A 25,325-nucleotide genomic window follows, 5' to 3' on the forward strand; every position below is an offset into this window, starting at 1 on the left:
GCTAAACAACTACAACATTTACTGATTATTTTGAAAAAACAAGTACTTTCACGGGCAAAATTGAAAGCAGAAGTGACAACATGTCATGTGCGACTTTCAAAGAGCCCCACAAAGACAGAAACTTTGAACATTCCATCTCAATAGGTAGGAACAACCAGGAAAAGTAAACATATCAAGAATAAAACCTTATCAATATTCCCAGACTATATTCTTTATGGCCATTACATCATATTTAGTAAAACTTAGTACAAATACTTCTAATAAAATACAATATCATTGGCTACGCAGAGATCTCACCTTCCTAGAGCCTAGAACTTATTGCAATATTAGTGTTACATCATCTGCAAAACTTTCAGTGCTAAAGTCATTGATATTAAACAAAATTAAAGTCTCCTTAGAGACCAACAAAAATTGCCATAGCCGACTATATTTCAAGTCGTCAAGGCGGGGTATTGGGTAAAGTTTTCAATTAGCAATAATCGCGCCTCGGATAAACCTCATAGGCTACGATACTGCCACTGCGCAAAGATGTCCACTCACAGTTGCTCACAGTAGACTCACTCTCACGACTACACCTGTCTGTTATGGTGTCGGTGAGGGAGTTAGTTCAACAAAGATTAGTGAGTCTACAACAGTCGCTTTCTAATTTTGCATCAATGCGTTTCAACAAGATCTTCAAACAGGTAACTAAACTACAAAAAATAGCATTCTCTATTAATTATAATAAACAAAAAAGAATAATCGTTGAACATAATCCCATGGAAAAAGTCAATCTACTATTATATCTTGAACGTGACAACAGACAGAAGAATACTTTTAGGGAAATCAACTAATTTTCACTGTCAACAGCTCTCAGGAAAAGCTAAACAACTACAACACTTACTGATTATTTGGAAAAAACAAGTACTTCCACGGGCAAAATTGAAAGCAGAAGTGACAACATGTCATGTGCGACTTTCAAAGAGCACCACAAAGACAGAAGCTTTGAACATTCCATCTCAATAGGTAGGAACAACCAGGAAAAGTAAACACATCAAGAATAAAACCTTATCAATATTCCCAGACTATATTCTTTATGGCCATTACATCATATTTAGTAAAACTTAGTACAAATACTTCTAATAAAATACAATATCATTGGCTACGCAGAGATCTCACCTTACTAGAGCCTAGAACTTATTGCAATATTAGTGTTAAATCATCTGCAAAACTTTCAGTGCTAAAGGCATTGATATTAAACAAAATTACAGTCTCCTAGAGACCAACAAAAATTGCCATTGCCGACTATATTTCAAGTGGTCAAGGCGGGGTATTGGGTAAAGTTTTCAATTAGCAATAATCGCGCCTCGGATAAACCTCATAGGCTACGATACTGCCACTGCGCAAAGATGTCCACTCACAGTTGCTCACAGTAGACTCACTCTCACAACTACACCTGTCTGTTATGGTGTCGGTGAGGGAGTTAGTTCAACAAAGATTAGTGAGTCTACAACAGTCGCTTTCTAATTTTGCATCAATGCGTTTCAACAAGATCTTCAAACAGGTAACTAAACTACAAAAAATAGCATTCTCTATTAATTATAATAAACAAAAAAGAATAATCGTTGAACATAATCCCATGGAAAAAGTCAATCTACTATTATATCTTGAACGTGACAACAGACAGAAGAATACTTTTAGGGAAATCAACTAATTTTCACTATCAACAGCTGTCAGGAAAAGCTAAACAACTACAACATTTACTGATTATTATGAAAAAACAAGTACTTCCACGGGCAAAATTGAAAGCAAAAGTGACATGTCATGTGCGACTTTCAAAGAGCACCACAAAGACAGAAGCTTTGAACATTCCATCTCAATAGGTAGGAACAACCAGGAAAAGTAAACATATCAAGAATAAAACCTTATCAATATTCCCAGACTATATTCTTTATGGCCATTACATCATATTTAGTAAAACTTAGTACAAATACTTCTAATAAAATACAATATCATTGGCTACGCAGAGATCTCACCTTCCTAGAGCCTAGAACTTATTGCAATATTAGTGTTACATCATCTGCAAAACTTTCAGTGCTAAAGTCATTGATATTAAACAAAATTACAGTCTCCTTAGAGACCAACAAAAATTGCCATAGCCGAGTATATTTCAAGTCGTCAAGGCGGGGTATTGGGTAAAGTTTTCAATTAGCAATAATCGCGCCTCGGATAAACCTCATAGGCTACGATACTGCCACTGCGCAAAGATGTCCACTCACAGTTGCTCACAGTAGACTCACTCTCACAACTACACCTGTCTGTTATGGTGTCGGTGAGGGAGTTAGTTCAACAAAGATTAGTGAGTCTACAACAGTCGCTTTCTAATTTTGCATCAATGCATTTCAACAAGATCTTCAAACGGCAAACTAAACTACAAAAAATAGTATTCTCTATTAATTATAATAAACAAAAAAGAATAATCGTTGAACATAATCCCATGGAAAAAGTCAATCTACTATTATATCTTGAACGTGACAACAGACAGAAGAATACTTTTAGGGAAATCAACTAATTTTCACTGTCAACAGCTGTCAGAAAAAGCTAAACAACTACAACATTTACTGATTATTTTGAAAAAACAAGTACTTTCACGGGCAAAATTGAAAGCAGAAGTGACAACATGTCATGTGCGACTTTCAAAGAGCCCCACAAAGACAGAAACTTTGAACATTCCATCTCAATAGGTAGGAACAACCAGGAAAAGTAAACATATCAAGAATAAAACCTTATCAATATTCCCAGACTATATTCTTTATGGCCATTACATCATATTTAGTAAAACTTAGTACAAATACTTCTAATAAAATACAATATCATTGGCTACGAAGAGATCTCACCTTACTAGAGCCTAGAACTTATTGCAATATTAGTGTTACATCATCTGCAAAACTTTCAGTGCCAAAGTCATTGATATTAAACAAAATTACAGTCTCCATAGAGACCAACAAAAATTGCCATAGCCGACTATATTTCAAGTCGTCAAGGCGGGGTATTGGGTAAAGTTTTCAATTAGCAATAATCGCGCCTCGGATAAACCTCATAGGCTACGATACTGCCACTGCGCAAAGATGTCCACTCACAGTTGCTCACAGTAGACTCACTCTCACGACTACACCTGTCTGTTATGGTGTCGGTGAGGGAGTTAGTTCAACAAAGATTAGTGAGTCTACAACAGTCGCTTTCTAATTTTGCATCAATGCGTTTCAACAAGATCTTCAAACAGGTAACTAAACTACAAAAAATAGCATTCTCTATTAATTATAATAAACAAAAAAGAATAATCGTTGAACATAATCCCATGGAAAAAGTCAATCTACTATTATATCTTGAACGTGACAACAGACAGAAGAATACTTTTAGGGAAATCAACTAATTTTCACTGTCAACAGCTGTCAGGAAAAGCTAAACAACTACAACACTTACTGATTATTATGAAAAAACAAGTACTTCCACGGGCAAAATTGAAAGCAGAAGTGACAACATGTCATGTGCGACTTTCAAAGAGCCCCACAAAGACAGAAGCTTTGAACATTCCATCTCAATAGGTAGGAACAACCAGGAAAAGTAAACATATCAAGAATAAAACCTTATCAATATTCCCAGACTATATTCTTTATGGCCATTACATCATATTTAGTAAAACTTAGTACAAATACTTCTAATAAAATACAATATCATTGGCTACGCAGAGATCTCACCTTACTGGAGCCTAAAACTTATTGCAATATTAGTGTTAAATCATCTGCAAAACATTCAGTGCTAAAGTCATTGATATTAAACAAAATTACAGTCTCCATAGAGACCAACAAAAATTGCCATTGCCGACTATATTTCAAGTCGTCAAGGCGGGGTATTGGGTAAAGTTTTCAATTAGCAATAATCGCGCCTCGGATAAACCTCATAGGCTACGATACTGCCACTGCGCAAAGATGTCCACTCACAGTTGCTCACAGTAGACTCACTCTCACGACTACACCTGTCTGTTATGGTGTCGGTGAGGGAGTTAGTTCAACAAAGATTAGTGAGTCTACAACAGTCGCTTTCAAATTTTGCATCAATGCGTTTCAACAAGATCTTCAAACAGGTAACTAAACTACAAAAAATAGCATTCTCTATTAATTATAATAAACAAAAAAGAACAGACAACAGACAGAAGGAAACTTTTAGGGAAATCAACTAATTTTCACTATCAACAGCTGTCAGGAAAAGCTAAACAACTACAACATTTACTGATTATTTTGAAAAAACAAAAACACTCTTAAAATGCATTTTAGACATTGAGTCATGGATGGCAGAGAACTTTCTACAGCTAAACCAGGACAAAACAGAGGTTTTAGTGATCGGTTCTGAAGACAAGAGAGAGATAGTTTTATCTAAACTAAAGAATTACAAAACTTCTCAGTGTGTGAGAAACCTGGGTGTCATTTTTGACTCTGAGATGAATTTTATCCCACAAATTAAAAATATCACAAAAACAGGATTTTATCATCTAAAAAATATATCCAGAGTCCGCCCGTTTCTCTCTCTTGCCAGTACAGAGGTGCTAATGCATGCTTTTATTACCAGCAGATTAGATTATTGTAATGCCCTGCTCTCTGGTCTTCCCAGAACAAGAATAGCAAATCTTCAACTGCTGCAAAATTCAGCAGCACGCGTTCTGACCAGGACCAGGGGGCGGGAACACATTACACCAGTTTTAAGATCGCTGCATTGGCTCCCTGTGCAATTCAGAATTGATTTTAAAGTTCTTTTATTGGTTTACAAATGTTTTTATGGTCTCGGGCCTTCATATTTATCTGACATGATTTTAAAGTATGAGCCCTCGCGGACCCTGAGGTCCTCTGATACAGGCCTTTTGGTTGTTCCAAAAGTAAGAACAAAGACATACGGCGAGGCCTCATTCAGTTTTTACGGACCTCGCCTGTGGAACAGCCTCCCAGAGAGCCTAAGGGCCGCAGAGACTGTTCATGTTTTTAAAGGAAGGCTTAAGAACTACCTTTTTAATTTAGCTTTTAGTTGAATTTTAGGACTTTTAATTTTTTATTATTATTATTTATTTATTTATTTTTATTTATTATTATTATTATTATTATTATTATTATTATTTTTAGGGAGTTAGTTCAACAAAGATTAGTGAGTCTACAACAGTTAAACTTAGTACAAATAAAATCCAATATCATTGGCTTAGCAGAGATTTCACCTTACAAGGCACTAGAATTTATTGCAATATTAATGTTACATTTTTTTAAAAAGTAGTTTATTACACACAATGGCCTTGTGTGACTCTGCAACATTCTAAGAAAAAACAGTTCTTTAACAAGCTTTAAACTAAATATTTATTTTGGCTTGCAATTCCCAACAAGCAATCCTTAATCAATAAAGCAAAGCCTTATCGATTTAAAGACTTTCAGCTACTATTTACTGTTGAAGTCAGTTCAAGGAGCCCCTGAAGTTTGGTGCGCCATCATATGTTCTACCAAAAGAAATCACCATGGAGCAAAAACACCACAAAAACTATTGTTTCTCATTAAAAATGCAAGAATTCATCAATTGCTTGTCTCTCAATTTATATAAATGAACACAGAAATAAAACAGAACATATTGGATTATATAGTTTAACAGATAAATAATTTCATGTTAGAAAATTTAGATTATTGAAAATACAGAATCATTTTAGCCTTAACTCAAACAATGTTTGAGCAAGTTTCAAACTCTTTTCATAAACAACATAACTTAGCAAACAAATAGAACAATATAAATTACACACAAATGAGATGAGCAACGATCTAATCTAATCTAATGATCTAATAAAGATCAAACTATTTCACAGGCTGATGTTCGTTTAAAGTCAAATCGTTCGCAGTGGTCTTTTAATTATGATTAGGACGTTTTTAGATAAAATCTGAAAACATGCTTTGTATTGTAATGCTTAGTTTTGCAAAGCAAGACTTTTTATCCAGCAGTACAGTTTTTATCCAGGTGCCAGCTCAGATGAGGAAAACACAGACGTGCATGGGTCTATTTGTCTTCAAGTGGCTGCATCTGAATGGAAAAGGGCATTGAGCTTGTAGTCTGCTGATTTTAGTTTCTGTCACAATTTCTGTTTTTAAACTGGATTTTTTTAAATAAATAAATACTCAGAAATGCATTTTGTTCTTTATATATGTCATCTATAATTGGTAAAAGGCTACAAGAATATGCTTAAACAATATGAAATCTATTCATCCATCAAAAGTTTCTTTAAGGCCTTTTTTGAGTTTTTTTAACCATTCATTTACATTGAGTAATCTCAAACACTCCAAAATTCACGAGAGGATGCAACCCCACCATTGGATATTTATCATATTTAATTGATTGATTAATTAAAATAACATAATTTAATATTCATCACCCATCTGTATTTATGTAACAAGTACATATTTAACCAGATTAAAATTTAACAAAGTAGTCAGTCTCCTTAGAGACTACCAAAAATTGCCATTGCCGACTATATTTCAAGTCGCCAAGGCGGGGTATTGGGTAAAGTTTTCAATTAGCAATAATCGCGCCTCGGATAAACCTCATAGGCTACGATACTGCCACTGCGCAAAGTTGACCAAACTAAGCGGCACACAGTCACCTCATTCTGGTCCCTACACGTCTCGGTTATGGTTTCAGTGACAGAGTTACTTCAACAAAGATCAGTGAGTCCACGACAGCCGCTTTCAAATTTTAAAATCAATGCATTTCAATAAGATCTTCAAAATAGTTCAAAACAGGTAGGTTCAAAACTACACAATAATCTCATACTCGTTTGATGACGACAAACAAAAGAGAATAATCTTTAAACATATCAATAACGTAGAAAAAGTCAGTTTACAATTGTGTCTTGAACGCAACAATCGACATGCAGAAAATTTAGGAAACACAACTAATTTTCACTACCAAAATAGTCTGGAAGAGGTAAACAACTGCAAAATTTACTGATAATTTTGAATAAACGAGTACTTCCACGAACAAAGATAAAACGGAAGTGACGACATTTCCTGTGCAACTTTTTAAAAGCTCCACAGACAAAAGTATTAAACCGTTCCTCTCGATAAATAAACATGCAAAAATGTAAACTTTTAAAAAAAATAAAACATTATCAATAGTACTTAACCGTTTAATTTGTGACCATTTCAACATTCTCAAAAGGTGCTACTACCGCCGCGGCTACGATTATTAACGTTACTTTGGCCATACACGGAACCAGATTGTTCTCACGATGCCGCCAATCAGGTCCCTGTGGATTTTTAAACTTCTTGTATTATATATCATTTTTCGTTATACAGAAGATAAGTCTCCTTGGAGACCATCAAAAATTGCCATTGCCGACTATATTTCAAGTCGTCAAGGCGGGGTATTGGGTAAAGTTTTCAATTAGCAATAATCGCGCCTCGGATAGACCTCATAGGCTACGATACTGCCACTGCGCAAAGATAAACAAACACAGCGGCTCACAGTAACCTCATTCTGGTCCCTACACGTCTCGGTTATGGTTTCAGTGACAGAGTTACTTCAACAAAGCTCAGTGAATCTCCGACAGACGCTTACAAATTTTACATCAATGCATTTCAATAAGATCTTTATAAAAGTTTAAAACAGGTAAATAAACTACACAATAATCTCATACTCGTTTGATGACGACAAACAAACATCAATTAAATGGAAAAAGTCAGTCTACATTTGTGTCTTGAACGCAACAATCGACAGGCAGAAACATTTAGGGAACAGAACTAATTTTCACTATAAACAATAGTCAGGAATAGGTAAACCACTGCAAAATTTACTGATTATTTTGAATAAACGAGTACTTCTACGGACCAAGTGAAAAACGGAAGTGACGACATTTCCTGTGCAACGATTGAAAAGCTCCACATACAAAAGCATTAAACCTCCCCTCTCGGTAAATCAGGAACATGCAAGTAAATTAAACTTTCTTAAAAAAATATCAGTAAACCTTAACCATACATTTTGTGGCATAATTTTCACTGTCATAAGTCCATAAAGGGAGCTATTGGCTCTCGCGGTGTTGCTCTTGCAACCATCTAGATTATTTATCAAAGTTGAATATGCGTTATATTTCACAGAAGATCAGTCTCCTTAGAGACCGTCAAAAATTGCCATTGCCGACTATATTTCAAGTCGTCAAGGCGGGGTATTGGGTAAAGTTTTCAATTAGCAATAATCGCGCCTCGGATAAACCTCATAGGCTACGATACTGCCACTGCGCAAAGATAACTCCAGCATAGCATAGCCGGGGAAGTCATTTGGCCACATACATAGTTCCCTTACGGTTTTAGCTAAGCAATGTCCAAAGGTACATATTTTTCAATGCTAAACAGCGTTTTATTAATAGATTGAATAGAAATTGTATTGGTGTTTTGTTTCTTTAAAAATAAGCAATTTAAAACTTTCGCCTTTCGCGCAGTGCATGATGGGATTTCTCCAACACTTTCGTGTCGTTGTTCCGTTGGCAGCGATGTTTTTTTTACTTAGGAACAGTGTTGTCGAACAAATAAACAAAATCATAATATAAAGAGAGATATTGCCTAATATTTTACATGCATTTAAAAGGAAAGAAGATATACATTGTAAGACTGGGTTGTCTACGGTGGCTCGTTTGACTTAAATCAAATCGCCAATTCTATTTCATTGTTTTTAAAAGGGAAAATGTAAAAAATAGCAACAAAAATATTAATAAATCTTAAGAAACTAATTTTCAAATAAAAAAACGTATGTTTTAGAGAAACAGCTATTCGTACCTTAGGTGTTAAACTAAAAAGATCTTTATCGCAAAGTCACCACTAGGTGTCAGTAAACTCCCGGACAAAAATGAAGTCGAAGGCCTCGGAATGATAATTATAAATTGGGAACAGCGTAACACGTGTATTAATTGCATAATTTCTCCAAACCATCGTTAAAATTTGTATATTTTCGGTGTGCATTAAATATAAATCAAAACAACCTATTTTTTTTATTTTTTTGTTTTATAAACCAGATAAAAAGGGTTTAAACTAACCCCTTAAAGTTAACTTTTAGCTAACTATACTAGCATATCGAAAAACAAAGGGGTGGGGCAAACGTTTTAAAAAGTGTCGACACTTAGAAATTTAAACTAAAAACACAAAAACTGTACATATAAATAAAAAAATACACTGCAAAGTAAAGTAAAACTGTCTTACCTGTTTAATATAGCTTAGTCGGGTGGGGGGGGGGGGGTAATTACTGAAAAATCTTGAGAAACACCCATGCCAAAGAAAAAATATTTAGCTTGCATTTGGTTTGTAAGCTTGAAACAAATTTTTGAAAGGCTGCTGTTCTTCTTACCTGTTCACCAGAACAGAGGATGTAAAAAAAAAGAAAGTCTGCAACGGAAATTGGCTGGATGGCACGTGGCAAAATATTCGAGTGTATATGGCCGGTTTGATTTGATTTTCTTTTATTCTTTTTTTTTTTCTCTTTTTCCTTAAGACAAGGTCAACTCACCCTGTCTCGCTGTTACTGTGCATATCTTTTGCATGCATTTTAATAAAGGCCTAGACTTTAAAAGGGTTGATTTAAGATTTGAGACTGACATGAAAAAGTCATTTTAAAGCTAAGAGTTTAAATGTAATCCAGGTCCTTTTTCTTTAAAAATAAATTGAGTATTTAAGTCAAATATAAATAATTACTTTAATTATATGATAATCAAGCCTTGTCTTCAGAGCAGATTAGCCAAACCTTGTCTCAAATAAATAAAAAATATTTATATATAATAGTTTCATCACTTGGGAAATACTTCTTAGGTGAGAGGATGCTGAAATCAGAGATGTGTCAAACACATGTTGCAATCAGGTCATGAACCCTTAGTAATTAGGGGGTAGATTTGTACACCGCAAGTGTAACTCAAACAGTAATTCCAGTGTGAAGAAATCACAAGCATTTTCACTTTTTGTGAGGCTTCAGCGGGATAATGTAGGTGCTTTTGGGTGCTCAGCACATAATCTGTGGTGTGCCAGGTGTTAAAGCTGCATGGGCTGACACATTAGACAGCGATTTGCTCCTGCCAGAATGTCAGGCCAATGAAACTCACAGGCTTGGATCACTGTCAGGGACAGGTAAGTACTCAGATAAGGGGATTACACTGTGTTTGTGCCAAGTAATCTAAAATGAATCCTGCCGCACTGTTTCATCCTTAGCAGGAAAACACAAATTTCTCTTTTTTTTAAATCCAAGGTTGCACATTTAACGAACAATGTTAAAATGACAACATGCTTCTTTTAACCTATAGCTTAAAGCATATTAAGGATTGGGGTTGTGCTTGTTTAATATCTGTGACAGCAATTATCTCATCTAATTCTCTGAGGCACAATTTCTTTTTTTTTACTACGTTTTTCAATATTCTTTTCCATCAGCAGCACAGTCTAGTTCTGCTAGGGGTTTGTAATAACCACCTGTGTATTGTCAGTTGTGCTTTCTCATTGTAAGTTTTAAATTTATAATATAAAAAGACATTGTATTTTTGCAAGAGTATTTTAATGTATCTTTGGGCTTTTGGCTCTTCCTGATGGCAGGCAGAGTGATGGAAATAGACTGTAACAGATGGCTCAGCTGCTTCTGCCATGCATCACAGGATGGTGGGTATGATGCCATCCAAAAGAAGCTCAGTGGAGAGCCCGAAGTCTTCAGCATGCTGGGAGCTGTTTTCCTCCAGAACCAACAAGCACAAGACTTTTAAAGAAAATGAGTGTGTCATTTCAAACATTACCTAATCAACTTTTACGAGCTTGCAGCAAAGCAAATGTTGTTTTGGGGGGGTTTGAAAAAGAGCCTTGCGTTGTGGATTCGATCACAGAAAAATGCTGCATCTCTTTAATCTCTTTCTTATCAAATTCTGGAATTAATGTTGGTTCTGCACAGAAGAACAAATGGACGTGTAGCATTGTGTAATCAGTTTTACACCACATCATGGGTTGTTAAAGACATTAGCTGATGCTGTGTGCTCCTCTGTCTGTCTCAGAGTGGGGCCACCTGGATAATAAAAGATGAGCTGATTAGATTGTGTTATGTGCATAGAGAGGAGATCGATGAGATTTATCTTGGGTAAAGTGACAGCTGAGATAGTGTGAGTAAGATGTCTGATAAAAAAAAGACACTTTTTTTTTTGCTCTAACTTTAGGGTCAAAGACAAACATTGGAGATTTTAGGTTTGGATTCCATTTCTATGCCCCTAGAACTGCTGCATTCAAGCTGCTTCTTTACACGATTCCTCCAATTCAGATTTCTTTCTTCCTCCTCCCAGACACACACATGCTCACAGACTGTTCACACCAACCCACTGACTGCTGCCGCCCTGCTATTCCCAGCTTTTGGTTATTCCCAGACTGACTCAGAATGACACCATAAGCCTGTCTGTCCGTTTCATGCCAAAGCCGATGTCTCCTTGTCGCGCAGACTTTTGCCAAGAAATGGGAGGCCTGCTCACCACGGATTTGGTTACTCACACCAACTTCCCTCTGTTAATACTCTGACAGTGAAATCACTCTTTGAGACCTAGAGCTCCACTCTTCTCAGTCAGGAGGGCCCTTTTATATCAGAGTATCACCTCTGTTTGAAATAACCTGGCCCCTCACCCACCTCGACTTGAGTCTGTCTTCACACCTTTACCATTCATCAGCATGACATGTTCCTGTGTCTGTGAAGTGCTCCATCTGTTGTCCCTGCATATTATGATTAGCAGCCACTGTATATGTGACTTTGACTAGCTGCAGGAGACTTATTAAACAAGGGCAGGATTCAAATGAATTAAAATTTACTAATATCTGCATTTTATTCAAAAATCAAGTATTGGATTTTACCTACTAAATATAAAACACTGATAGATTCTCATCCATAAAACATTCATACACTGTTAAAGTCCCACTCCAATCATCTTTTAATCTATTATTAAAGCGTTCCAAGTTGTCTTTTAATTATAATTATGCAGTTTTTAAGCGAAATTTAAAAATCTGTGTCGTTTTGAGAAATTTGCATCTGAGTTGTGGCTGTGACTGTCGGCACGGAAGCAAGCCCGCACTCATTTCCCATGATCCCTTTGCTCACACTCTCTAGCTCCAACAACCCCCAAGCTAACATTAGTGGTGCAACAAAAAGGGTGAGCAATATTGACGCTGTCCAACCATACAGTTTGGAGTCAGATACCAGCTCAGATGAGGAAAACAAAGACGTTCATGGATCTAGTTGTTTACAACTGGATGCATCAGAATGGAGCAGAGCAGAGAGCTTGTGGTCCACTGACTGTAGTTTGTACGTAACAACTGCAATCTTTTTCAAACTGCGTTTTTTCATCAGTTTCTGATTCAAAACAATTTAAATAAATACATACTAAAAGAAACAAATTCAATCTCATATTTTTTTAAGTAAATGGCCTCCATCATGAGAAAAATTCTACAAGAAGATGTTATAAACACCAAAAACTCAATTTTCATTGGAGTAGGTCTTTAACAAAATGTCAAGAGAACAAGACAAACAGTTGTCATACTGAGACAATTGGTGTCTTCTGTTGATCTCAGAGAGATTATGAGACTATTTCAAAAGAAATTGTAGTCTATCATTCTACAGAGAGAAAAAATATTTGTAAGTTAAAAAAAGCTCAAGGTGGAGATGAATTTTCACCCCGAGGTCAGATGGTGAGGTGCTGCAAGTGAGGCTCATTTGGGAGGGCTGACATGAGAAAATGTCTTTTTAGTGAACAAGAAACTCAATTCAAAGTTTAGAAAGTTGCATCTGAACTGTAGATCCGATATAAAGTATATCTATCTATCTATCCATCTATAAAGTATCTGACCTTTATGAAAACCACCACATTTGATTAAAATCAGTACAAATATTTTCATTGAGACTGGAGCAGTGGATGGTTGGAGCTTGTCTTGCAGTCAATTCAACCAACACCTTCAGATTCAAGTATGACGGTGTCCAGTGGCAGAGCTAGAATATATTATATGGGGGGGGGGCAGAACACTTTGGAAGGGTATCAAGTGAGAACAGCAGAGTGAACAGCCATTACAAAGAAAATAATCCAAAATACATAAAAAAAATATATAATTTGAGGGGCTTAATATTTCATTTCTTAATCTTTGTCAACAATGATACAAGTATTGACTCAAAAATTGGGGGTCAGGTGGGGTCAAATGTGATGTGACTTCAGATTTAGAGAAAGTTTGGCTTAAACTGATGCCAACAAATGTAAAAGAACACAGTTCAAACACAAGCCTCAACGGACTCAAAGAGTTTTATTAAAAAGTGAAGCAAAATTCCTCCACAGCAATATCAGCAAATACAAAATAACACAAAAACAATGACTTCAGGTTATTGCTTCCAAATTTGCTTCCACAATCTATTGGATCAAGCCCTGACTTAACTTTGTGATATAGCTTTCAACTTTAGCTTCCCTTTTGCAAGTGAATAATAAGTAATGATTTCATTTTAACTTTGTCAGTTTTGATAACTGGGTCCTTTTAAATTTCCCAAATTGCTCATTTGTAAAATCAAACTCTTAACACTATAATGCTTTACATTGGTTGCAGAGAAAGAAAAAAAATCAACCCTGTGCAGTTCCTGAACATCGTATATGTAATGTGCAAATTATCTGTTATCACCGTTTGCTTATTGACGTCAAATTACTTTGAAAAAAAAATAATTTTCTTCTTGCTGTGCAAATGTGGCGAAAGAATGAAAACAGCAGTGGTAAATTATGATTAAATATAGCATTTGTTAATCGAGTAATTAGGTATTGTGTGTGCAGAGTTGTGTATGTGTGAGTTTTCATTGCAAAACATGATCAACCCTGCAAATTGGTTTCCTCTTGTGTGAATTTTGGTAATGACAGTACAGTCAAATACATCTGTTTGGGCCAAATGGATACTAAAAACATCCTCCTGCTTGTCTGTATCTGCATGATAGAGCGAAAACCATTTTAACACGAATACTATTCTGGTAAACAAGAGAACTTAGTGCTCATTATTGAGGTCAGAACACAACACAAGCTGCGGCCAAAAGGGGGCAGTCTATCCTCTTCTCAAAAAGATTTTGAACCATGAACCTTGACTGGTAAAAGATCACTAAATTATGATGTACAGCAGAAGAGCCCCATTATAAATGATTTTTCATAATTTGTTGATAGTCATGTCTGGAGCAGCTGAGGGATGCTGCATGACAAATGGGACCGTTTGACACCGGCACGATAACAGATCATCGCTATTCAAGCAACATAAAGAGAAGCTGCAGCAAGGTATAGGTGCATTGATCATAATGTCACTACTGTGGGTATGGAGTAGAACAAAGTGAATTTCTATTCCACTCTGCTGCCTTTAGAGAGACTCAGCTTGGCTTCTCTTTACCACCACTATCCCCCGGGCTAGAATGCGCCAGGACTCAGCAGCCTCATTACTCTTTAGACAAACAGATTTGGACATATTGAACTCGGACCCCAAAACAGCCCGGCTGTCCATTCTCCCCGCTCCCTGTGTGATTAGTGGATGTTTGTCTCCCTCGCTCCGTCTTTGGGTGTCTCTTTGCCTGACACTTGTCCGGCTTGGCCTACTTTCCTCTTGATGTCATCAGTCAGCGTGTGGACCTGTGAAGGCCATCTCCCCATCTCGCTGTGTGAATCCCTGCCAGTTCTGTGCCTGTGTCAGCAGTTAGGGATCGACTCACACCCACACGCTCCAGTCTTTGCTCCGGGGCCCGCTGAGCAAAGGCAGCACATCTCCCTCATTCAACAGACAGCCTCATTTGCATGCCCATAAATCACTCAAAGAAGTGACACCCAGGCACACAACAAGGCATGACACAGTTAGTCACAAAACTCCATGTGGCCGATTGTAGCGTTAGAGATAAGACATAACTTCATCTGCAACTCTAGAGCCAATCAAGCTTTAACAGCACTTAAAGACATATGGTCTGCATAGCATTTCAATATGACTTTATGCTCCTCTCTGCAGGAATTTGACAAGAAATCTGTTAAACATCTGACTTAAAATGATCTTGACACAAGGCTTAATCAGAACTTGTTAGATCATCACAGTTTCCACATTTCCAGACTCAAGAGCTGCAAAATTATCCTGTCTATGATTAACAATTCAGCAGCCAAGGTACAGTGAGCACACAAATAATTTGCTCTGTTAAAATAACTAATCCTTCTCTTGTAAGGACATAGTTTAATGGACTTAGTGAAATATGAATAAATGAAGAGTGTTTGCTTGGATAAATATTTTTAAACCAAACAATGTCCCCAGAACCATTTTCCACTTTAATTAACATTGATTGTATGGTGCACCAATGCTTTATTTATGCTATACTTCACTGCTTATGTAACAGGAAAAGTACAATTAACATCATTACATCCAGTCACCTAAAATATAATAGACGTGCGGTGCATAGAGTTTATAGTGACAGCTAATTTACAATTGCTGTCAGTTCGGTTTAAAGGTGGCTGGTGCTGAGCCTCCTGCTGCTGCCACCACAGCACAATGGGGACAGATTGGATGGCGCACACAGGATCAACAAATGACAACAGAATTGTGTCTTTCTTTTGGAAAATTGACAGACCTCCCTGTCAACAATCTCCACAGGGAGCTGGTGTATATCATTTCAAAGCAATATTGGCTAGAGGCGGTCGGGAATGATGCCTGTTGATTATCGTGAGTAAACAAAAGATTGTTGGTGGACACCCGTTGCAAATTGTTGCAAGAAGGCATTTTCTTGTCCCATTCCAACTGATCCGATCAACTTGGATGAAAACAAACAGAAAACAAAAACATGCAGATCAGTCTACAAACATCAGAAAAAGAAGAACATGCATGGGGAAATGTTTCCTTTGTTTGAACCTGCGATGCATACATCTTTTCACACAAACTGCCTTTAGATGTGAAAGCAGTTTTATTTAGGTATCTCATTTGCTAATTACACATCAACACCTCTTTTTTGTGCTACATAAAAAAATTTCACAATAAAAATCTGTGTGAATGATATCTGGTTCAAGAAGATTTACGGCAGGTAAAAAAAAAACATGACTCCTTGGTTCAGTTTTTTATAAATACAGTTTAATAGTCTATAGGTCTTTTTTTTTGCATTCATCGTTCTGACATGAGTGGGAACAGGACAAGTGGAATAATTGCATTATGATAGCTCAGTTCCATTTAGCTGCTTAAAACCCGCACTGATTCTCAGTGAGAAGCATTAACAGAAATAACTGGCTGCACAAAACACTGTAATGAAGAATTTTGAAAGAATCTGACTTTTATTTGAGGCTTTTTATAAATAACCTAGTCAGTGTCTGTGTTTTTGGTAAAGGGTGTGTTTCCAAGAAATTGAGCAGGACAAAAACCACACTGCATGGAGATGAGTCAGCTATTAACCAGGAAAACATGTTGATGGAGTTAGCTGAACCATAGTGTTGTACACTCAAAAAAAGGCCATAGTCCAGGGGTCTTCAACCTGAGGCTCTGGAGCCACATCCACTGTGGCCCTTAAGCTTTGACGAACAATGCTGATGATTTGAAATAATAATAGGTTTGCAGTTAATTTGTTTTTAGGTCAGTATGTTTTTTCATTCCTGTTTAGATTTTTAACATCGCAGATAACTCAGTAATGTTTAGCAAAAGGGTTCAGATACTATCAGAGTAGCATATCTTTAGAATCTTTAGAAAAGTTCACATTCTTGTCATCGGCTGCAAAACAAGGTCTAGTTGTTGTTTAGGGACAAATTTAGTTTCAAATTTAAGTAAACGAAGGTGAAAGGTAGAAAAATGGGATAAAGGTGCACCAAAATCATGACAGAAAAGATCTTGTTTGACTTGGATTTCTTGGATTTTTAATTTAAGTAAACCTGTTGCAGCAAGAGGAATTCATTTGACTCTGGTGGATTTTATTTTGAAAGGAACTTGCATGTGCTGCTGTCAAAAGATGTTCATATAGAAAAATATAACACTGTTATAATTCAAGATTGGAAAATTATTTTATAAATGACTGGCTTAATGGTTACAAATAATAAATGTATTTTCCTAAACAGTAAAGTGGGACTTTGCAGCTTTGCTGGGTTTTGGTTGGTAAGAAACTGGACCAAGTGGCTCTTTCTGTGATAAAGGTTGCAGACCCCTGCCATAGCTCATATCCTGCCTGTGTCCTTTCTCCAATGTGTTGTTTTTGCTCAGACACTTTGGCTTTCTATTAAAGTACAAACACATCTCATAGGGTGAACCTGAATTATCCCATTGGAGTAAGTGAGGAGTCTTGCCATGTGATAAACTTGTTACCTGTCCAGAGAGCATCCTACATTCACTCCTAAGTTGGGATAGGCTCCAGCAACCCCTGTTATAGGACAAAGCAGGAACAGAAGATGTATGGGCACACTTTGTGCGTAAAACAATTATTTTTAAAGAGGGGGGTGTTTTTTGTTTAAAATTGGGTTATTCTGCTTATAATAAAATCTTAGGTTGTTTAGTCAAAAAGTTATTTTTCTATAATTAAGCTTTGCTTGGATCAACACGGGAACGCCCCCCCCCCCCCCCCCCCCGACAGCGGAACAAGAGAGCGCCAGCCAGCTCCCGCCACACGCGGAGTCATCCCTGCGTAAAGGCATAACAACTCCGTGATCCCTGCCTGCTGCCTCCCGCTCGTTGGCTTTAACGCACAGAGGGTTTATCCCGCGAGTCTGGAGAGTGGGAGGGGGATATTCTCTTCCCGTTCGCGCGTCTCTCCCTCCCCGTCCTCCGGATTTGCAGACACGATGAGGGTCAGGGCGCGGGTGTGAGCGCATCCCACAGGTGTGCTGCCGCCAAAACAACTGAGACTGAAACAAAACGCAGGCGCATACCTGGAAATTACCATGTGACTCTGCACCTGGGCGTGGAGAAACTCCCGGTATTTCCGATTTGAGACCCTTTTGTGGAGGAGTTAACCTCGTTTCTGAGCGCTGCCTGAGCCGGTCTCCAAGTATCCCGGATTTCTCCAGACAACAGTGCCTTCCTGAAAACATCTCCCAGGACGCGCACGGAGATGTAAACTTGCTTACGGACGCCTTTCTTTCGTAGAAGAATCATTTCATCTGAGGGGGGAGATTCTTCTTCTTCTTCTTCTTCTGTTCGCTGTTTGTGCATACACTCTCGCTCTTTTCCCTACAAGGTGAGTTCCGGGAAAGTGTGCGTATTCCGTGCAAGCGTGGAAAGTGTTGTTATAGGAGGACATCCGGGTTTTGTGGTGCCCGTTACGCACATTGTCGATATTGTACGGAGCAGTTAACCCAGAAATGCACACACTTCAGCTTAAATATATGTAATCAAACTCTGTTTTAGTATCACCAGTCCCGAACAGTTCTGGAAGTCATTTAGGAAATCACGTGGTGAGCAGGGATGACTTTTGAAAACTACTGTGACATTAGGAAGACTTGGCGGCTTCATTTACTCCGGGGTTTTTTTTCAGGGAAAGGAAGAAATGGATCCTTGTGAGCTTCACAGTTTTGCCCCCAGGACAGTCTGTGTGCAAACTTCTTTTCCTGTTCTCTTACTCAACAGCTGATTGATGACATGGGAGGAACACGCGCCCCATTCCCAAAGACCCACTCTTTCTTGTTCTCGGTTCAGATGTGCTACAGTTGGAAGCATCTGCCCAGTCACCCTCACAAGAGCCGGTCTGTCACCGTGCACAGGCAATTACAGTGAGAAATGAGCACATGGACTGTGTTCCTCACTTTTGGACAGTTATGCTGAACACCGGCTTCTGAGGGGTGCTGATGTAGTAGGGACTTGTGCTCCTTGTTTGTTTTTCCTCTCTGTATCCCTCTGTCTTGTCTTTTCTTAGGAGAACAAGGAAACAGAAGCGCTATTCATGTCCCTGTTGAATCTCCTGTAGTCCAGTGCCTGTGCATCTCTCAGCCCCTGGCTCTGCCTTCAGCAGACCACTGTACCGCCTTGTTTCCTTTTTAAATCGTCTTTATTTGTGGGCTCTTCTGGCTTCTTCCGCCCCAACATGCCCGACCTACTGTGCGCAGAATGCCCGGGACTCCTGGGGATTATTTCCATTAAGCAACATTATGCAAACAGTCTCCTAGTTGGAATGGATTAGCTGGAAGGGGGCACTTGAAAGCCGGAAATGTTGCGACTGGTGGCTGATCTGAAGGCTAGAAGGGGGCTGGGGTAGGGGGTCATCCTACAGTCTCTAGGCTCCACAGGGAGAGTTGCCATTTGCTCACATGGGGACAAATAGTTTTTATAAAAAGTAGGCTGCTTCCCCTTTCTGTCTTTTTGTGTGTGCCATCCTCTCTCCCTTAAGTCTGCCTTCCCCCCTGTGTTCCACAATGCTTCATTCAGTGTTTATCTCTCCTGCTCTGAATAAATAGAGACACCTTATCTGCTCAGAAGAGAGTGGTGATAAATGTTTTCTCCTGCTCCCCGCAAGGGTGAAGAAGACAAGCGTACCACTCTCCTTCATCATAGGTGCTCTTTTCAGGACAAATGAATGGGTGACATTTCTCATTCAGGTCGTGTTGGTGTTTGCAGGGTACAACAAAACTATCCCCAAAATTATACATTAAAAAAAAATACAAAAACACAAACAAATCAGAAATCCTGTCTTTAGTTGTCCTGAAGGACTAGTTAGTAGCTGTGGAAGTGCTGAAAAAAGTATTTGACAAGAATATAGTTTGTGATTTTTAAAAAAAAATTTTTATTGCGAAATCCGTCTCTGCAATACATTTACCGCTAAAAACAGCTGCGATAAATGGCTAACTTAAATGTTTACACTCATGCTAATACAATCTCATGGCAGCTTGAAGTAAATAACGAATCAAGCCCTTTATGCATTTGGTTAACCGTTTGGAGCTCTTCATGTTGTTGGCCAATCAAATAGAACCTTTTTATGTTAGAGGCACGCCTCCGATGTAGACGAGGGTCATTTCGAGTATAATTTCGTTCACATTTAAAAAGATGCACAATCTTTTGAGGTCACAAAATTATTGCATACAAACTTTTGTTTTGTTTTCATTGTGCAGGATAACGGACAACTGACTCCTGTCTTTTTTATTTCAGAAAATGAAACTATAATGTCTGAAAATAAAAAACAATCCCATTCCTTCTGCATACTGGGAAAAGAACAGCTACAGACCAAATTGACATTTGAGAAGCATTCGCGCTATTGTTTGGAGCAAGTGGCTCCTTCTTAATGACTAGTTAGATGCTGTAAATTGATGCTTTGTCCTACAGACTTATTTTGACTCGTTTCTCTCCAGCCTTGATACATTTTCGTATATAAGAAGTGCCACACATGTTAAGGATCAAATAAAATACCATATTCCTTTTGCTTATTTACGATGCATATAGCTTTTAGGGGAGTAGTGGCAGATGCTTGAAGGGTGTGTCGGCCTGGCATCATGCAGTTGAAGGATCTGGGGAATAGAGATTTCCTTTAAATTGGAGATAGACCCGTCTTTTCATGTCTGAGGATTATCCTGTGATGAAGGGGCGTCATGCAGTGCTGGATTTCTGATCTCATCTCCTCTGGGTTTAACAGCTGCCACCCTTGCCCTTGGGCTTGAAGACCCCGTCCTAAACTGCCCCTCCACCAGTTTTCCATACTTTTGTGGCTCCCTCGATGTCTCATATGTGGTGTTTGCATTTCACACACCGAAAGCCTTGCGATTCCCGCCACTCAACACTTTCATCCCTTCTCGCATTCTCTTGAAATCAGATAAAACAAAGAGGATGTGTAGCAGAGTTTGAGGTGTGAATATGTTGATTTTCACCCTGTGGGCCACAGCAGGAGGTTGTGAGATGAGCTTGGTGTGGGTGGTAGAGTCTAGATCTGCTGTTTCCATTGGACTAAATTAACTTCTGTAGGTTTTGTTTTGTGTTGGCATGCACTTCCACTCAGGGACTTTTGCTTAGGTTGTGCATTTGGAATAAACACATGACAGTTCCTTAACCCTGCTGACCATTTTCCCTGGATCAGGTGACCACACTGCTCTGGTTTCTAGCTGTTCCTCTTCACTTTGACCCTCAACTACAGTTAATTCTCCTCTTCTCATGGAGCTTAGAGCATGGGTGAAACCGATTAATATTGAAAGTGTACACCTCTGAAAGAATTGAATGATTCAGGTCGGTTGGGAATGGCCTTATCATATGACCTCCCTCAGAGGTTATGTGGCAGGATGTTCTGGAGAAAAACTATGAGACCTTTGCAATCATTTAATAGCAGAGAGATAAAGTTAATGTGAATCACTCCAATAAATATTGTGTTTTTGGTGTTTTAACATGTTTTTGTGGCATTTTTCTGATGGATGCATATAAAGAAAATAAAGCTTAAAATTGCAATGCTGAGTATTTCTTTATTAAAATTGCTGTAAATCAGGAGCAGATATAAAAAAAAAACTTTGAAAAGGCCTGTAGCTGTGACACAGAAGCTAAAAACGGCAGGCCATATGCTCCCTGCTCTGCTCCATTCTAATGCATCCACTTGTAGATGACTAGATCCATGAACGTCTTTGTTTTCTTCATCTGAACTGGTATCTGACTCCAAACTGTATGGTTGGATAGCTCCAAAATTGTGCGCCTTTTTGTTGCAGCGGCTGGAAGCGACAAAGGTAGTGGGAGAGGCTTTAAACAGAAGACTGAAGATGATAGAATGACAAAAAGTTAATCAAGATAAATTTGGAATTCTTCTTTTCAAGAGGCTTTTTGTGAATGTTTGCAAACTGTGTTGAAGTTGAGGACTGATGGCTATCGATGGACACGGATTACAGCCATCTGCCTCTGCCTTCCCCCACTCACCCACTTATTCATGGCAAAAACAGACACTGGCTTTTGATGCTGCTTGCTTACTGGAGGCATGTCAACCAGGCCACCTACTCAGGCCACAAGCAAAATTTCACACCCAGAAAAGCACCAAGTCTGTTGCTGCTCTTTCAAAACATTGAGCAATGACATGAGTCAAGAGTCACCTTGTTTTCTGTTTGAAAATATATTGGTGAAAGGCTTTTTTTTTTCTTTGAAGGATATTATTGGCAAAAGAAAAGAGAGTAGGAATGTAATTTATTTTTTTGCTTTGATAATTTAGTGTGGCACATATTTCCATCCAAAAATGACAAGCTGGTCGGTTTTTGCCTCTTTCATCGTAATGTGACTGACTATGTTTAGTCCATCTCTCTTTAGCTGTGATGAAAAGTCAACATGGATCTTTCAGACTGTAACATTTCAAAGATGACTTGATGCTTCATTTCTGTGCAAATTGGGGGTATTTGAGCAGGATTTGGCAGCTTTCTTACCCATCTGAGTTAGAAATCATCTTTTTCAAACACCAACTGTGGAATAATAAAAGACGTAGAGCGACTTATTGTACCTCAAACCATTTTTATTCTGCGTTTGTTGTTGGTTTTTGATGCCTAGTTACTCCTTGTTGAGCAGTTTGTTATCTTTAAGGCACAGAAGATGCAATTCAATATATCAGTGAGTCATTTTAATAGCTAATCCTTAATGATCAATTTACTCCCACCAAGATCATTTTTAATAATCACACAGGCTTTACAGCTAATGTGACATCCAGCTGGTTGAAGTTAATGTGGTTGTGGCTGTTGACCTTTTGCCCCCCCTCTTTTTTTCTCCAATTTTACATGTAAGCTAGGTGATTAATTATAAAGAAGTGAGAGAAAGGCTTAGCCAGGAGTGGTGGGTGACAGATGTATGAAGGGTCAATGCGCTGGCAGCTGGAGATGAAGGTCACGCCAACCTGAGGTAGCAAAGGGGGAAGATAACGTTGCCAACCTGAGGAAGACATGGCAGCAGGGTATGAGCAATAAATGGTCCTCTAGGATCCAAAAGTTACTTACCTGAACAATGTCAAATAAGGGACAAATACACAGCTTTAATGCAAGTAAGTCTCCAAAATACATGCTTGCTGCATCAACATTTTCCACATGGTGCACGAACTGCAACATAAATATGTTTAATGAAAAACATAACATAAAAGCAAGAGCATATTTTGAAGCCTTTTTTTTTTAGATGTTTTTGAAGTTTCTTTGTTTTACTAAAATATTCCTGAGATGCATGTTTTGATCAATGAAACACATATTTAAAAAACTGAATTAAAGGATAATAGAAAAATATGAACTGTACAGACTCTAAAATAGCAAATGCAATATTGGATCTTGGGAAACCATATGCTGTCCCTATTATCTCTGGCATGTGTTGAAACATGCTGGCAGGTGGAAGTGGACATGGGGGCGGCGGGCGGCAGTGCTGAAGGTTGGATATCTGTCCCTTGGTTGTCAGGTTCAGTCAAGTATTGATGTTTGGCAAGTTTTGGCTGTGAAATGAATAGTTGCTTTGCATACACGTTGGCATGAAGCCTGCAGGCTTCCTGACGTTTAACTGTATTATTTTTTTTCTATTTACATGCAAAAGGCTGCAATGTACAGTAGCTAGTATGTGGAACTTTTAAAAAAGAATTAGCTAATTTGTTACACAAGTAAAAGGACATTTTTGCATTTTTATGTACCCTTTTTACATTTCATAATGAAATGGTTTGGTAGTTGGTATTTAAATGGAATTATAAAAGTTTCTTTTTCTATTTATGATTTTTTTTTTGTATGTATCTTGTCCTTATCTCTGGTAAATGAGGTGGTAGTGGCCTTTTGCTAGCCTATGATCCAAGAGGGACCTATTAAAATTTGTTCATACAGCGATTGTTAAAGTTGCTGAGACTCTAGTTAAATGCCACTGGCTCTGTTGCTTCTCATCTGTAAACTGACAGACCATTTTACTGTGGCAGCAGGCTCAGCAGCAGTAATAACGCTGCCAAAGAAACCACCTAAGTATTAGAAAGTGACATTTTGCCGATGACAACTCGTCACAAAAAAATTTGTGGTTGCTAATCAAAAGGAAGATTTGCCAAGGTAACAATAAAGATACCCCACGGCAAAATTAGCTGCCTAATGCAGAAGCAGAAATATTCAGTAGGGAATAAAGAATATATGCAACAAACAAAAAAAAAGCTTTGAACATTTAATGCCCAGAGGCCAATACTTTGATTTTTCCCCCTTTTTGTATTTATTTTATTTTTTATATGCCATACATGGAGACTTAAAGAGGCCATTTTTATAAGCCATCATCTTATCTTGTGTTTGCCTTTAATTGGTAGAAGCATTCTCGTTGACTAAAAAGCTGACCTGTGAGAGTTTATCATTCTGTTGTGGACAAAATAACTTCCTTCAGTTATGCATAATCAGCAGACTGTTACCCTTGTGTCAGAAAATTGGTGTCTTTGTTGTTTTACTTCCTCTAAATGTGTTTCCCAGTTCTGCTAACAAAGTTTCTGTCTTTTTCCTGCTATTTCATTATCTTTTTGTGCGGTGCACTCTGTGTGTCTGTAACGTACGTAGACATTAATCCTGGTCTCTCAAACATGCCTGGGGCGTGGAGCTGTCGACTGAAATGCAGATCTGTGGAGGTGTCATCATAGCTCTGTGTCTTGGGTGCCTATGCTTGCCCCCCAGCTTCACTTTCCTATTCACGGGGCTGAGATGATATACGCATTATTCCTCACTGATTCATCTGTATAGCCTCAGAGCTCTCCGGTTTTCTATCTCCTTTTGACTTTTTCATCCAGCAAAAAAAAAAAAAAAAAAAGTAACCTGGATGGATAGTTTTGCTGGTGTCTGCAAGTTTGGAAGAAAAAGAATCTGCATTTTTTTTTTTTTTTTTTTTGTCCTGCAATATTTATTTGGTAACCTTTATACAGTTGCTTAGGCATGTGAGGGTCATACAAATGTCTTTTGGTATATTTTGTTCACCGTCCCACTTTTTCTCACTATTTCCCCTTTGACAGATCCCTGTTTACAGTTCATCCAGAGTAAGTTTCAACCTTTAACTAAAGGAAATGATAGGCTTGAGAAAAATGACATCAGAGTCCCAGCCACATACACTTATAAGAATGTCTAAATATTTACGAGCTTTCATAACACTTACAACCAACCACTTAGCTTCTGATATGTTGGATCTAAAATTCTTTATCCAGCCCTGTGGTCATTTCAGTCTGCTTTGACAACCGTCTGGACTATGTTTCGTCTGATCTGAGGTCATGTCACCTCCCTATGTGGGACAGGACTCTTTAATTACAGCCATTAACCACAGAAGATCTTCTTCTGGGGTTAGAGAACCCTATTACCCAGACTTTGTCCCCCCTTCTTTTTTTTTAACCAACACAGCAACCAGACTAATGCTTTTCTCCAGTTGGTT

At 38.1% G+C, this 25,325-nt stretch overlaps 1 protein-coding gene and 8 non-coding genes across 10 annotated transcripts in view; 1 reads left to right on the top strand and 8 right to left on the bottom strand.

Moving 5' to 3' along the window:
- Window positions 1-389: 389 nt before the first annotated feature.
- LOC111947561 (U4 spliceosomal RNA) lies at window positions 390-530 on the bottom strand. Its single transcript, XR_002873441.1, has one exon. It is a non-coding gene; the product is annotated as a U4 spliceosomal RNA (small nuclear RNA).
- Window positions 531-1,250: 720 nt separating this feature from the next.
- On the bottom strand, window positions 1,251-1,390 carry LOC144992994 (U4 spliceosomal RNA). Its single transcript, XR_013657023.1, has one exon. It is a non-coding gene; the product is annotated as a U4 spliceosomal RNA (small nuclear RNA).
- Window positions 1,391-2,107: 717 nt separating this feature from the next.
- Window positions 2,108-2,248, bottom strand: LOC144992992 (U4 spliceosomal RNA). Its single transcript, XR_013657021.1, has one exon. It is a non-coding gene; the product is annotated as a U4 spliceosomal RNA (small nuclear RNA).
- Window positions 2,249-2,968: 720 nt separating this feature from the next.
- Window positions 2,969-3,109, bottom strand: LOC111947563 (U4 spliceosomal RNA). Its single transcript, XR_002873443.1, has one exon. It is a non-coding gene; the product is annotated as a U4 spliceosomal RNA (small nuclear RNA).
- A 720-nt stretch (window positions 3,110-3,829) lies between these two features.
- Window positions 3,830-3,970, bottom strand: LOC111947592 (U4 spliceosomal RNA). The gene has a single exon (XR_002873472.1). It is a non-coding gene; the product is annotated as a U4 spliceosomal RNA (small nuclear RNA).
- Window positions 3,971-6,491: 2,521 nt separating this feature from the next.
- Window positions 6,492-6,632, bottom strand: LOC111947581 (U4 spliceosomal RNA). Its single transcript, XR_002873461.1, has one exon. It is a non-coding gene; the product is annotated as a U4 spliceosomal RNA (small nuclear RNA).
- Window positions 6,633-7,360: 728 nt separating this feature from the next.
- On the bottom strand, window positions 7,361-7,501 carry LOC111947596 (U4 spliceosomal RNA). Its single transcript, XR_002873476.1, has one exon. It is a non-coding gene; the product is annotated as a U4 spliceosomal RNA (small nuclear RNA).
- A 657-nt stretch (window positions 7,502-8,158) lies between these two features.
- LOC111947570 (U4 spliceosomal RNA) lies at window positions 8,159-8,299 on the bottom strand. Its single transcript, XR_002873450.1, has one exon. It is a non-coding gene; the product is annotated as a U4 spliceosomal RNA (small nuclear RNA).
- Window positions 8,300-17,606: 9,307 nt separating this feature from the next.
- The window catches only part of plxnb2b (plexin b2b), a 121,093-nt gene continuing 113,374 nt past the window's right edge, over window positions 17,607-25,325 (top strand). The window contains exon 1 of one of the 2 annotated variants that reach the window (XM_011475918.4): window positions 17,607-18,225. The gene's annotated coding sequence lies outside the window, so the exon portion shown is untranslated. The remainder of the gene's footprint in view (window positions 18,226-25,325) is intronic. The other variant, XM_020703861.3, reaches the window with a different exon arrangement.

The sequence above is a fragment of the Oryzias latipes genome, chromosome 6 (assembly GCF_053564925.1).
Source record: "Oryzias latipes strain Hd-rR chromosome 6, Olatipes_Hd-rR_3.1".
Classification (NCBI taxonomy): Eukaryota; Metazoa; Chordata; class Actinopteri; order Beloniformes; family Adrianichthyidae; genus Oryzias; species Oryzias latipes.